General features: G+C 61.7%; 1 protein-coding gene across 1 annotated transcript in view; it reads right to left on the reverse strand.

The window, feature by feature from the left end:
* Positions 1-371: 371 nt before the first annotated feature.
* Positions 372-13,665, reverse strand: part of LOC308185588 (uncharacterized protein) — a 511,248-nt gene continuing 497,954 nt past the window's right edge. The window contains exon 2 of the mRNA XM_080573924.1: positions 372-498. The gene's annotated coding sequence lies outside the window, so the exon portion shown is untranslated. The remainder of the gene's footprint in view (positions 499-13,665) is intronic.

A 13,665-nucleotide genomic window follows, 5' to 3' on the forward strand; every position in this document is an offset into this window, starting at 1 on the left:
GCATCCCGAGTGGTGCCAGTGCACTCTCTGCACTCACTGCACAGCATCCCCAGTGGTGCTAGTGCACTCTCTGGACTCACTGCAGTGCATCCCCAGTGGTGCCAGTGCACTCTCTGGACTCACTGCAGTGCATCCCCAGTGGTGCCAGTGCTCTCTGTGGACTCACTGCACTGCATCCACAGTGGTGCCAGTGCACTCTCTGGACTCACTGCACTGCATCACCAGTGGTGCCAGTGCACTCTCTGGACTCAGTGCACTGCATCCCCAGTGGTGCCAGTGCACTCTCTGGACTCACTGCACTGCATCCCCAGTGGTTCCAGTGTAGTCTCTGGACACACTGAAGTGCATTCTCAGTGGTGCCAGTGCACTCTCTGGACTCACTGCACTGCATCCCCAGTGGTGCCAGTACACTCACTGGACTCACTGCACTGCATCCCCAGTGGTGCCAGTGCACTCTCTGGTTTCACTAAACTGCATCACCAGTGGTGCCAGTGCACTCTCTGGACTCACTGCACTGCATCCCCAGTGGTGCCAGTGCACTCTCTGGACTCACTGTACTGCATCCCCAGTGGTGCCAGTGCACTCTCTAGACTCACTGTACTGCATCCCCAGTGGTGCCAGTGCACTCTCTGGACTCACTGCACTGCATCCCCAGTGGTGCCAGTGCACTCTCTGGACTCACTGAAGTGCATCCCCAGTGGTGCCAGTGCACTCTCTGGACTCACTGCACTGCATCCCTAGTGGTGCCAGTGCATTCTCTGGACTCACTGCACTGCATCCCCAGTGGTGCCAGTGCACTCTCTGGACTCACTGTACTGCATCCCCAGTGGTGCCAGTGCACATTCTGGACTCACTGCAGTGCATCCCCAGTGGTGCCAGTGCACTCTCTGGACTCACTGAAGTGCATCCCCAGTGGTGCCAGTGCACTCTCTGGACTCACTGCACTGCATCCCCAGTGGTGCCAGTGCATTCTCTGGACTCACTGCACTGCATCCCCAGTGGCGCCAGTGCACTCTCTGGACTCACTGCAGTGCATCCCCAGTGGTGCCAGTGACCTCTCTGGACTCACTGCACTGCATGCCCAGTGGTGCCAGTGCACTCTCTGGACTCACTGCAGTGCATCCCCAGTGGTGCCAGTGCACTCTCTGGACTCACTGCACTGCATCCCCATTGGTGCCAGTGCACTCTCTGGACTCACTATACTGCATCCCCAGTGGTGCCAGTGCACTCTCTGGACTCACTGCACTGCATCCCCAGTGGTGCCAGTGCATTCACTGGACACACAGGACTGCATCTCCACTGGTGCCAGTGCACTCTCTGCACTCACTGCACAGCATCCCCAGTGGTGCTAGTGCACTCTCTGGACTCACTGCAGTGCATCCCCAGTGGTGCCAGTGCACTCTCTGGACTCACTGCACTGCATCCCCAGTGGTGCCAGTGCTCTCTGTGGACTCACTGCACTGCATCCACAGTGGTGCCAGTGCACTCTCTGGACTCACTGCAGTGCATCACCAGTGGTGCCAGTGCACTCTCTGGACTCACTGCACTGCATCCCCAGTGGTTCCAGTGTAGTCTCTGGACACACTGAAGTGCATTCTCAGTGGTGCCAGTGCACTCTCTGGACTCACTGCACTGCATCCCCAGTGGTGCCTGTACACTCACTGGACTCACTGCACTGCATCCCCAGTGGTGCCAGTGCACTCTCTGGACTCACTAAACTGCATCACCAGTGGTGCCAGTGCACTCTCTGGACTCACTGCACTGCAACCCCTGTGCTGCCAGTGCATTCACTGGACTCACTGTACTGCATCTCCAGTGGTGCCAGTGCACTCTCTGGACTGACTGCAGTGCATCCCCAGTGGTGCCAGTGCACTCTCTGGTCTCACTGAACTGCAACCCCAGTGGTGCCAGTGCACTCTGTGGACTCACTGCACTGCATCCCCAGTGCTGCCAATGCACTCTCTGGACTCACTGCACTGCATCACCAGTGGTGCCACTGCACTCTCTGGACTCACTGCACTGCTTCCCCAGTGGTGCCAGTGAGCTCTCTGGTCTCACTGCACTGCATCCCCAATGGTGCCAGTGCACTCTCTGGACTCACTGCAGTGCATCCCCAGTGGTGCCAGTGCACTCTCTGGACTCACTGCACTGCATCCCCAGTGGTGCCAGTGCACTCTCTGGACTCACTGCACTGCATCCCCAGTGGTGCCAGTGCACTCTCTGGACTCACTGCAGTGCATCCCCATTGGGGCCAGTGCACTCTCTGGACTCACTGCAGTGCATCCCCAATGGTGCTAGTGCACTCTCTAGAGTCACTGCGCTGCATCCCCAGTGGTGCCAGTGCACTCCCTGGACTCTCGTCACTGCATCCCCAGTGGTGCCAGTGCACTCTCTGGACTCACTGCAGTGCATCCCCAGTGGTGCCAGTGCACTCTCTGCACTCACTTAATTGCATCCCCAGTGGTGTCAGTGCACTCTCTGGACTCACTGCACTGCATCCCCAGTGGTGCCAGTGTACTCTCTGGACTCACTGCAGTGCATCCCCAGTGGTGCCAGTGCACTCTCTGGACTCACCGCACTGCACCCTGAGTGGTGCCAGTGCACTCTCTGGACTCACTGAAGTGCATCCCCAGTGGTGCCAGTGCACTCTCTGAACTCACTGCACTGCATCCCCATTGGTGCCAGTGCACTCTCTGGACTCACTGCACTGCATCCCCAGTGGTGCCAGTGCACTCTCTGGACTCACTGCACTGCATCCCCAGTGGTGCCAGTGCACTCTCTGGACTCACTGCACTGCATCCCCAGTGGTGCCAGTGCACTCTCTGGACTCACTGAAGTGCATCCCCAGTGGTGCCAGTGCACTCTCTGGACTCACTGCACTGCATCCCCAGTGGTGCCAGTGCACTCTCTGGACTCACTGCACTGCATCCCCATTGGTGCCAGTGCACTCTCTGGACTCACTCTAGTGCATACCCTGTGGTGCCAGTGCACTCTCTGGACTCACTGCACTGCATCCCCATTGGTGCCAGTGCACTCTCTGGACTCACTGCACTGCATCCCCAGTGGTGCCAGTGCACTCTCTTGACTCACTGCACTGCATCCCGAATGGTGCCAGTGCACTCTCTGGACTCACTGCAGTGCATCCCCACATGTGCCAGTGCACTCTCTGGACTCACTGCACTGCATCCCCAGTGGTGTCAGTGCACTCTCTGGAGTCACTGCGCTGCATCCCCAGTGGTGCCAGTACACTCCCTGGACTCACTGCACTGCTCCAGCCGCGGCAGCCGCTCCAGCCGCGGTAGCCCTCCAGCCGTGGCAGCCGCTCCACTCGGTAGCGGCTGGAGCGGCTGCCGCGGCTGGAGCGGCTGGAACTGCTGCCGCGGCTGGCGCGGATGTAGGGGCTGGAGCGGCTGCCGCGGCTGGAGCGGCTGGAGCGGCTGCCGCGGCTGGAGCGTCAACCGCTTCTAGAGGGGCTACCGCGGCTGCAGCGGTTGACTCGGTTGGAGCGGATGCCGAGACTGGAGCGGCACTCTCTGGACTCACTGCACTGCATCCCCAGTGGTGCCAGTGCACTCTCTGGACTCACTGCACTGCATCCCCAGTGGTGCTAGTGCACTCTCTGGACTCACTGCAGTGCATCCCCCAGTGGTGCCAGTGCACTCTCTGGACACACTGAAGTGCATTCTCAGTGGTGCTAGTGCACTCTCTGGACTCACTCCACTGCATCCCGAGTGGTGCCAGTGCACTCTCTGGACTCACTGCAGTGCATCCCCAGTGGTGCCAGTGAACACTCTGGACACACTGAAGTGCATTCTCAGTGGTGCCAGTGCAATCTCTGGACTCACTGTACTGCATCCCCAGTGGTGCCAGTGCACTCTCTGCACTCACTGAAGTGCATCCCCAGTGGTGCCAGTGCACTCTCTGGACTCACTGCAGTGCATCCCCAGTGGTGCCAGTGCACTCTCTGGACTCACTGCAGTGCATCCCCAGAGGTGCCAGTGCACTCTCTGGACTCACTGCACTGCATCCCCATTGGTGCCAGTGCACTCTCTGGACTCACTCTAGTGCATACCCTGTGGTGCCAGTGCACTCTCTGGACTCACTGCACTGCATCCCCATTGGTGCCAGTGCACTCTCTGGACTCACTGCACTGCATCCCCAGTGGTGCCAGTGCACTCTCTTGACTCACTGCACTGCATCCCGAATGGTGCCAGTGCACTCTCTGGACTCACTGCACTGCATCCCCAGTGGTGCCAGTGCACTCTCTGGACTCACTGCACTGCATCCCCAGTGGTGTCAGTGCACTCTCTGGAGTCACTGCGCTGCATCCCCAGTGGTGCCAGTACACTCCCTGGACTCACTGCACTGCTCCAGCCGCGGCAGCCGCTCCAGCCGCGGTAGCCCTCCAGCCGTGGCAGCCGCTCCACTCGGTAGCGGCTGGAGCGGCTGCCGCGGCTGGAGCGGCTGGAACTGCTGCCGCGGCTGGCGCGGATGTAGGGGCTGGAGCGGCTGCCGCGGCTGGAGCGGCTGGAGCGGCTGCCGCGGCTGGAGCGTCAACCGCTTCTAGAGGGGCTACCGCGGCTGCAGCGGTTGACTCGGTTGGAGCGGATGCCGAGACTGGAGCGGCACTCTCTGGACTCACTGTACTGCATCCCCAGTGGTGCCAGTGCACTCTCTGCACTCACTGAAGTGCATCCCCAGTGGTGCCAGTGCACTCTCTGGACTCACTGCAGTGCATCCCCAGTGGTGCCAGTGCACTCTCTGGACTCACTGCAGTGCATCCCCAGAGGTGCCAGTGCACTCTCTGGAGTCACTGCGCTGTATCCCCAGTGGTGCCAGTGCACTCTCTGGAGTCACTGCAGTGCATCCCCAGTGGTGCCAGTACACTCACTGGACTCACTGCACTTCATCCCCAGTTGTGCCAGTGCACTCTCTGGACTCACTGCACTGCATCCCCAGTGCTGCCAGGGCATTCTCTGCAGACACTGCAGTGCATCCCCAAAGGTGACAGTGCACTCTCTGGACTCACTGCACTGCATCCCCAGTGGTGCCAGTGCACTCTCTGGATTCACTGCACTGCTCCAGCCGCGGCAGTCGCTCCAGCCGCGGTAGCCCTCCATCCTCGGCAGCCGCGGCAGCCGCAGGAGCCGCTCCAGCCGCGGCAGCCGCTCCGTCCGCGGCATACGCGCCAGACTCTCCGACCGCGGCAGCCGCTCCAGCCGCTCCAGCCGCTGCAGCCGCGGTAGCCGCTCCAAACGCGGCAGGCGCTCCAACCGCGGCAACCGCTCCAGCCGTGGCAGCCGCTCCACTCGGTAGAGGCTGGAGCGGCTGCCGCGGCTGGAGCGGATGGAGCGGCTGCCGCGGCTGGAGCGCCTGCCGCGTTTGGAGCGGCTGCCGCGCTGCCGCGGCTGGAGCGGCTGCCGCGGCTGGAGGGGCTGCCGCGGCTGGAGAGGCTGACGCGGCTGGAGAGGCTGACGCGGTTGGAGCGTCTAGAGCGTGTGCCGCGGCTGGAGGGGCTACCGCGGCTGGAGCGGTTGACGCGGCTGGAGCGGATGCCGAGGCTGGAGCCAGTGCACTCTCTGGACTCACTGCACTGCATCCCCAGTGGTGCCAGTACACTCTCTGGACTCACTGCACTGCATCTCCAGTGGTGCCAGTGCACACTCTGGACACACTGAAGTGCATCCCCAGTGGTGCCAGTGCACTCTCTGGACTCACTGCACTGCATTCCCAGTGGTGCCAGTGCACTCTCTGCACTCACTTCACTGCATCCCCAGTGGTGCCAGTGCACTCTCTGTACTCACTGCAGTGCATCCCCAGTGGTGCCAGTGCACCCTCTGGACTCACTGCAGTGCATTCCCAGTGGTGCTAGTGCACTCTGGACTCACTGCACTGCATCCCCAGTGGTGCCAGTGCACTCTCTGCACTCACTGAAGTGCATCCCCAGTGGTGCCAGTGCACTCTCTGGACTCAGTGCACTGCATCCCCAGTGGTTCCAGTGCATTCACTGGACTCACTGTACTGCATCTCCAGTGGTGCCAGTGCACTCTCTGGACTCACTGCACTGCATCACCAGTGGTGCCAGTGCACTCTCTGGACTCACTGCAGTGCATCCCCAGTGGTGCCAGTGCACTCTCTGGACTCACTGCACTGCATCCCCAGTGCTGCCAGGGCACTCTCTGCAGACACTGCAGTGCATCCCCAAAGGTGACAGTGCACTCTCTGGACTCACTGCACTGCATCCCCAGTGGTGCCAGTGCACTCTCTGGATTCACTGCACTGCTCCAGCCGCGGCAGTCGCTCCAGCCGCGGTAGCCCTCCAGCCTCGGCAGCCGCGGCAGCCGCGGCAGCCGCTCCAGCCGCGGCAGCCGCTCCGTCCGCGGTATACGCGCCAGACTCTCCGACCGCGGCAGCCTCTCCAGCCGCTCCAGCCGCTGCTGCCGCGGTAGCCGCTCCAAACGCGGCAGGCGCTCCAACCGCGGCAACCGCTCCAGCCGTGGCAGCCGCTCCACTCGGTAGCGGCTGGAGCGTCTGCCGCGGCTGGAGCGGCTGGAGCGGCTGCCGCGGCTGGAGCGCCTGCGGCGTTTGGAGCGGCTGCCGCGCTGCCGCGGCTGGAGCGGCTGCCGTGGCTGGAGCGTCTGCCGCGGCTGGAGGGGCTAACGCGGCTGGAGAGGCTGAAGCGGTTGGAGCGTCTAGAGCGTGTGCCGCGGCTGAAGGGGCTACCGCGGCTGGAGCGGTTGACGCGGCTGGAGCGGATGCCGAGGCTGGAGCGGCACTCTCTGGACTCACTGCACTGCATCCACAGTGGTGCCAGTACACTCTCTGGACTCACTGCAGTGCATCCCCAGTGGTGCCAGTGCACTCTCTGGACTCACTCCACTGCATCCACAGTGGTGCTAGTGCACTCTCTGGAATCACTGCAGTGCATCCCCAGTGATGCCAGTGCACACTCTGGACACACTGAAGTGCATTCTCAGTGGTGCCAGTGCACTCTCTGGACTCACTGCACTGCATCCCCAGTGGTGCCAGTGCACTCTCTGCACTCACTGAAGTGCATCCCCAGTGGTGCCAGTGCACTCTCTGTACTCACTGCAGTGCATCCCCAGTGGTGCCAGTGCACTCTCTGGACTCACTGCACTGCATCCCCAGTGGTGCTAGTGCACTCTGGACTCACTGCAGTGCATCCCCAGTGGTGCCAGTGCACTCTCTGCACTCACTTAATTGCATCCCCAGTGGTGCCAGTGCACTCTCTGGACTCACTGCACTGCATCCCCAGTGGTGCCAGTGTACTCTCTGGACTCACTGCAGTGCATCCCCAGTGGTGCCAGTGCACTCTCTGGACTCACCGCACTGCACCCTGAGTGGTGCCAGTGCACTCTCTGGACTCACTGAAGTGCATCCCCAGTGGTGCCAGTGCACTCTCTGAACTCACTGCAGTGCATCCCCATTGGTGCCAGTGCACTCTCTGGACTCACTGCACTGCATCCCCAGTGGTGCCAGTGCACTCTCTGGACTCACTGCACTGCATCCCCAGTGGTGCCAGTGCACTCTCTGGACTCACTGCACTGCATCCCCATTGGTGCCAGTGCACTCTCTGGACTCACTGCACTGCATCCCCAGTGGTGCCAGTGCACTCTCTTGACTCACTGCTCTGCATCCCGAATGGTGCCAGTGCACTCTCTGGACTCACTGCAGTGCATCCCCACATGTGCCAGTGCACTCTCTGGACTCACTGCACTGCATCCCCAGTGGTGTCAGTGCACTCTCTGGAGTCACTGCGCTGCATCCCCAATGGTGCCAGTACACTCCCTGGACTCACTGCACTGCTCCAGCCGCGGCAGGCGCTCCAGCCGTGGTAGCCCTCCAGCCGTGGCAGCCGCTCCACTCGGTAGCGGCTGGAGCGGCTGCCGCGGCTGGAGCGGCTGGAACTGCTGCCGCGGCTGGCGCGGATGTAGGGGATGGAGCGGCTTCCGCGGCTGGAGCGGCTGGAGCGGCTGCCGCGGCTGGAGCGTCAACCGCTTCTGGAGGGGCTACCGCGGCTGCAGCGGTTGACTCGGTTGGAGCGGATGCCGAGGCTGGAGCGGCACTCTCTGGACTCACTGCACTGCATCCCCAGTGGTGCCAGTGCACTCTCTGGACTCACTGCACTGCATCCCCAGTGGTGCTAGTGCACTCTCTGGACTCACTGCAGTGCATCCCCCAGTGGTGCCAGTGCACTCTCTGGACACACTGAAGTGCATTCTCAGTGGTGCTAGTGCACTCTCTGGACTCACTCCACTGCATCCCGAGTGGTGCCAGTGCACTCTCTGGACTCACTGCAATGCATCCCCAGTGGTGCCAGTGAACACCCTGGACACACTGAAGTGCATTCTCAGTGGTGCCAGTGCAATCTCTGGACTCACTGTACTGCATCCCCAGTGGTGCCAGTGCACACTCTGCACTCACTGAAGTGCATCCCCAGTGGTGCCAGTGCACTCTCTGGACTCACTGCAGTGCATCCCCAGTGGTGCCAGTGCACTCTCTGGACTCACTGCACTGCATCCCCTGTGGTGCCAGTGCACTCTCTGGACTCACTGCAGGGCATCCCCAGTGGTGCCAGTGCACTCTCTGGACTCAGTGCAGTGCATCCCCAGTGGTGCCAGTACACTCACTGGACTCACTGCACTTCATCCCCAGTTGTGCCAGTGCACTCTCTGGACTCACTGCACTGCATCCCCAGTGCTGCCAGGGCATTCTCTGCAGACACTGCAGTGCATCCCCAAAAGTGACAGTGCACTCTCTGGACTCACTGCACTGCATCCCCAGTGCTGCCAGTGCACTCTCTGGATTCACTGCACTGCTCCAGCCGCGGCAGTCGCTCCAGCCGCGGTAGCCCTCCAGCCTCGGCAGCCGCGGCAGCCGCAGGAGCCGCTCCAGCCGCGGCAGCCGCTCCGTCCGCGGCATACGCGCCAGACTCTCCGACCGCGGAAGCCGCTCCAGCCGCTCCAGCCGCTGCAGCTGCGGTAGCCGCTCCAAACGCGGCAGGCGCTCCAACCGCGGCAACCGCTCCAGCCGTGGCAGCCTCTCCACTCGGTAGAGGCTGGAGCGGCTGCCGCGGCTGGAGCGGATGGAGCGGCTGCCGCGGCTGGAGCGCCTGCCGCGTTTGGAGCGGCTGCCGCGCTGCCGCGGCTGGAGCGGCTGCCGCGGCTGGAGGGGCTGCCGCGGCTGGAGAGGCTGACGCGGCTGGAGAGGCTGACGCGGTTGGAGCGTCTAGAGCGTGTGCCGCGGCTGGAGGGCCTACCGCGGCTGCAGCGGCTGGAGCGGCTGCCGCGGTTGGAGAGTCTGCCGCGGCTGGAGCAGTGCAGTGAGTCCAGAGAGTGTGCTGTCACCTTTGGTGATGCACTGCAGTGTCTGCAGAGAGTGCCCTGGCACCACTGGGGATGCAGTGCAGTGAGTCCAGTGAGTGTACTGGCACCACTGGGGATGCACTGCAGTGAGTCCAGAGAGTGCACTGGCACCACTGGGGATGCACTGCAGTGAGTCCAGAGAGTGCACTGGCACCACTCGGGATGCACTGCAGTGAGTCCAGAGAGTGCACTAGCACCACTGGGGATGCAGTGCAGTGAGTCCAGAGAGTGCACTGGCACCACTGGGGATGCAGTGCAGTGAGTCCAGAGAGTGCCGCTCCAGCCTCGGCATCCGCTCCAGCCGAGTCAACCGCTGCAGCCGCGGTAGCCCCTCCAGACGCGGTAGACGCTCCAGCCGCGGCAGCCGCTCCAGCCGATCCAGCCGCGGCAGCCGCTCCAGCCCCTACATCCGCGCCAGCCGCGGCAGCCGTTTTAGCCGCTCCAGCCGCGGCAGCCGCTCCAGCCGCTACCGAGTGGAGCGGCTGCCACGGCTGGAGGGCTACGGTGGCTGGAGCGGCTGCCGCGGCTGGAGCAGTGCAGTTGGTCCAGGGAGTGCACTGGCACCACTGGGGATGCAGCGCAGTGACTCCAGAGAGTGCACTGACACCACTGGGGATGCAGTGCAGTGAGTCCAGAGAGTGCACTGGCACCACTGGGGATGCAGTGCAGTCTTTCCAGAGAGTGCACTGGCACCAATGGGGATGCGGTGCCGGGAGTCCAGAGAGTGCACTGGCACCACTGGGGATGCAGTGCAGTGAGTTCAGAGAGTGCACTGGCACCACTGAGAATGCACTTCAGTGTGTCCAGAGAGTGCACTGGCACCACTGACGATGCAGCGCAGTGAGTCCAGAGAGTGCACTGGCACCACTGGGGATGCAGTGCAGTGAGTCCAGAGAGTGCACTGGCACCACTGGGGATGCAGTGCAGTGAGTCCAGAGAGTGCACTGGCACCACTGTGGATGCAGTGCAGTGAGTGCAGAGAGTGCACTGGCACCACTGGGGATGCAATGCAGTGAGACCAGAGTGCACTAGCACCACTGGGGATGCACTGCAGTGAGTCCAGAGGGTGCACTGGCACCACTGGGGATGCACTGCAGTGAGTCCAGAGAGTGCACTGGCACCACTGGGGATGCAGTGCAGTGAGTCCAGAGAGTGCACTGGCACCACTGGGGATGCAGTGCAGTGAGTCCAGTGAGTGCACTGGCACCACTGGGGATGCAGTACAGTGAGTCCAGTGAGTGCACTGGCACCACTGGGGATGCACTGCAGTGAGTCCAGAGAGTGCACTGGCACCACTGAGAATGCACTTCAGTGAGTCCAGAGAGTGCACTGGCACCACTGGGAATGCACTGCAGTGAGTCCAGAGAGTGCACTAGCACCACTGGGGATGCAGTGCAGTGAATCCAGTGAAAGCACTGGAACCACTGGGGATGCAGTGCACTGAGTCCAGAGAGTGCACTGGCACCACTGGTGATGCAGTACAGTGAGTCCAGTGAGTGCACTGGCACCACTGGTGATGCACTGCAGTTACTCCAGAGAGTGCACTGGCACCACTGGGGATGCGGTGCAGTGAGTCCAGAGAGTGCACTGGCACCACTGGGGATGCGGTGCCGGAGGTCCAGAGAGTGCATTGGCACCACTGGGGATGCACTGCAGTGACTCCAGAGAGTACACTGGCACCACTGGGGATGCACTGCAGTGAGCCCAGAGAGTGCCCTGGGACCACTGGCGGTGCGGTGCCGGGAGTCCAGAGAGTGCTTTGGCACGACTGGGGATGCACTGCAGTTACTCCAGAGAGTGCACTGGCAACACTGGGGTTGCACTGCAGTGAGTCCAGAGAGTGCACTGCCACCACTGGAGATGCAGCGCAGTGACTCCAGAGAGTGCAATGGCACCACTGGGGATGCGGTGCAGTGAGTCCAGAGAGTGCACTGGCACCACTCAGGGTGCAGTGCGGTGAGTCCAGAGAGTGCACTGGCACCACTGGGGATGTACTGCAGGGAGTCCAGAGAGTGCACTAGCTCCACTGGGAATGCAGTGCAGTGAGTCCAGAGAGTGTACTGGCACCACTGGGGATGCAGTGCAGTGAGTCCAGAGAGTGCACTGGCACCACTGGGGATGCACTGCAGTCAGTCCAGTGAGTGTACTGGCACCACTGGTGATGCACTGCAGTGAGTCCACAGAGTGCACTGGCACCACTGGGGATGCAGTGCAGTTAGTCCAGAGAGTGCACTAGCACCAATGGGGATGCACTTCAGTGAGTCCAAAGAGTGCACTGGCAACACTGGGGATGCAGTGCAGTGAGTCCAGAGAGTGCACTGGCACCACTGGGGATGCACTGCAGTGAGTCCAGAGAGTGCACTGGCACCACTGGGGATGCAGTGCAGTGAGTGCAGAGAGTGTACTGGCACCACTGGGAATGCAGTGCAGTGAGTCCAGAGAGTGCACTGGCACCACTGGGGATGCAGTGCAGTGAGTCCAGAGAGTGCACTGGCACCACTGGGGATGCACTGCAGTGAGTCCAGAGAGTGCACTGGCACCACTGAGAATGTACTTCAGTGAGTCCAGAGAGTGCACTGGCACCACTGGTGATGCAGTGCAGTGAGTCCAGAGAGTGCACTGGCACCACTGGGAATGCAGTACAGTGAGTCCAGAGAGTGCACTGGCACCACTGGGGATGCAGTGCAGTGAGTCCAGAGAGTGCACTGGCACCACTGGGGATGCAGTGCAGTGAGTCCAGAGAGTGCACGGGCACCACTGGGGATGCGGTGCAGTGAGTGCAGAGAGTGCACGGGCTCCACTGGGGATGCAGTGCAGTGAGTCCACAGAGAGCACTGGCACCACTGGGGATGCAGTGCAGTGAGTCCAGAGAGTGCACTGGCACCACTGGGGATGCAGTGCAGTGAGTTCAGAGAGTGCACTGGCACCACTGGGGATGCCCTGCAGTGAGTCCAGAGAGTGCACTGGCACCACTGGGGATGCAGTACAGTGAGTCCAGTGAGTGCACTGGCACCACTGGGGATGCACTGCAGTGAGTCCAGAGAGTGCACTGGCACCACTGAGAATGCACTTCAGTGAGTCCAGAGAGTGCACTGGCACCACTGGGAATGCACTGCAGTGAGTCCAGAGAGTGCACTAGCACCACTGGGGATGCAGTGCAGTGAGTCCAGAGAGTGCACTGGCACCACTGGGGATGCAGTGCAGTGAGTCCAGAGAGTGCACTGGCACCACTGGTGATGCACTGCAGTTACTCCAGAGAGTGCACTGGCACCACTGGGGATGCAGTGCAGTGAGTCCAGAGAGTGCACTGGCACCACTGAGAATGCTCTTCAGTGAGTCCAGAGAGTGCACTGGCACCATTGGGGATGCACTGCAGTGAGTCCACAGAGTGCACTAGCACCACTGAGGATGCAGTGCAGTGAGTCCACAGAGTGCACTGGCACCACTGGAGATGCAGTACAGTGAGTCCAGTGAATGCACTGGAACCACTGGGGATGCAGTGTACTGAGTCCAGAGAGTGCACTGGCACCACTGGGGATGCAGTGCCGTGACTCCAGAGAGTGCACTGGCACCACTGGGGATGCAGCGCAGTGACTCCAGAGAGTGCAATGGCACCAGTGGGGATGCGGTGCAGTGAGTCCAGAGAGTGCACTGGCACCACTGGGGATGCAGTACAGTGAGTCCAGAGTGTGCACTGGCACCACTGGGGATGCAGTGCAGTGAGTCCAGAGAGTGCACTGGCACCACTGGGGATGCAGTACAGTGAGTCCAGAGAGTGCACTGGCACCACTGGGGATGCAGTGCAGTGAGTCCAGAGATTGCACTGGCACCACTGGGGATGCAGTGCAGTGAGTCCAGAGAGTGCACGGGCACCACTGGGGATGCGGTGCAGTGAGTCCAGAGAGTGCACGGGCTCCACTGGGGATGCAGTGCAGTGAGTCCACAGAGAGCACTGGCACCACTGGGGATGCAGTGCAGTGAGTCCAGAGAGTGCACTGGCACCACTGGGGATGCAGTGCAGCAAGTCCAGAGAGTGCATTGGCACCACTGGGGATGCACTGCAGTGAGTCCAGAGAGTGCACTGGCACCACTGGGGATGCACTGCAGTGAGTCCAGAGAGTGCACTGGCACCACTGGGGATGCAGTGCCGGGAGTCCAGAGAGTGCTTTGGTACCCCTGGGGATGCATTGCTGTTACTCCGGCGAGTGCACTGGCAACACTGGGGATGCAGTACAGTGAGTCCAGAGAGTGCACTGGCACCACTGGGGATGCAGTGCAG

This window comes from Anser brachyrhynchus (genome assembly GCF_964034855.1).
Source record: "Anser brachyrhynchus genome assembly, chromosome: Z".
In the NCBI taxonomy this organism is placed as follows: domain Eukaryota; kingdom Metazoa; phylum Chordata; class Aves; order Anseriformes; family Anatidae; genus Anser; species Anser brachyrhynchus.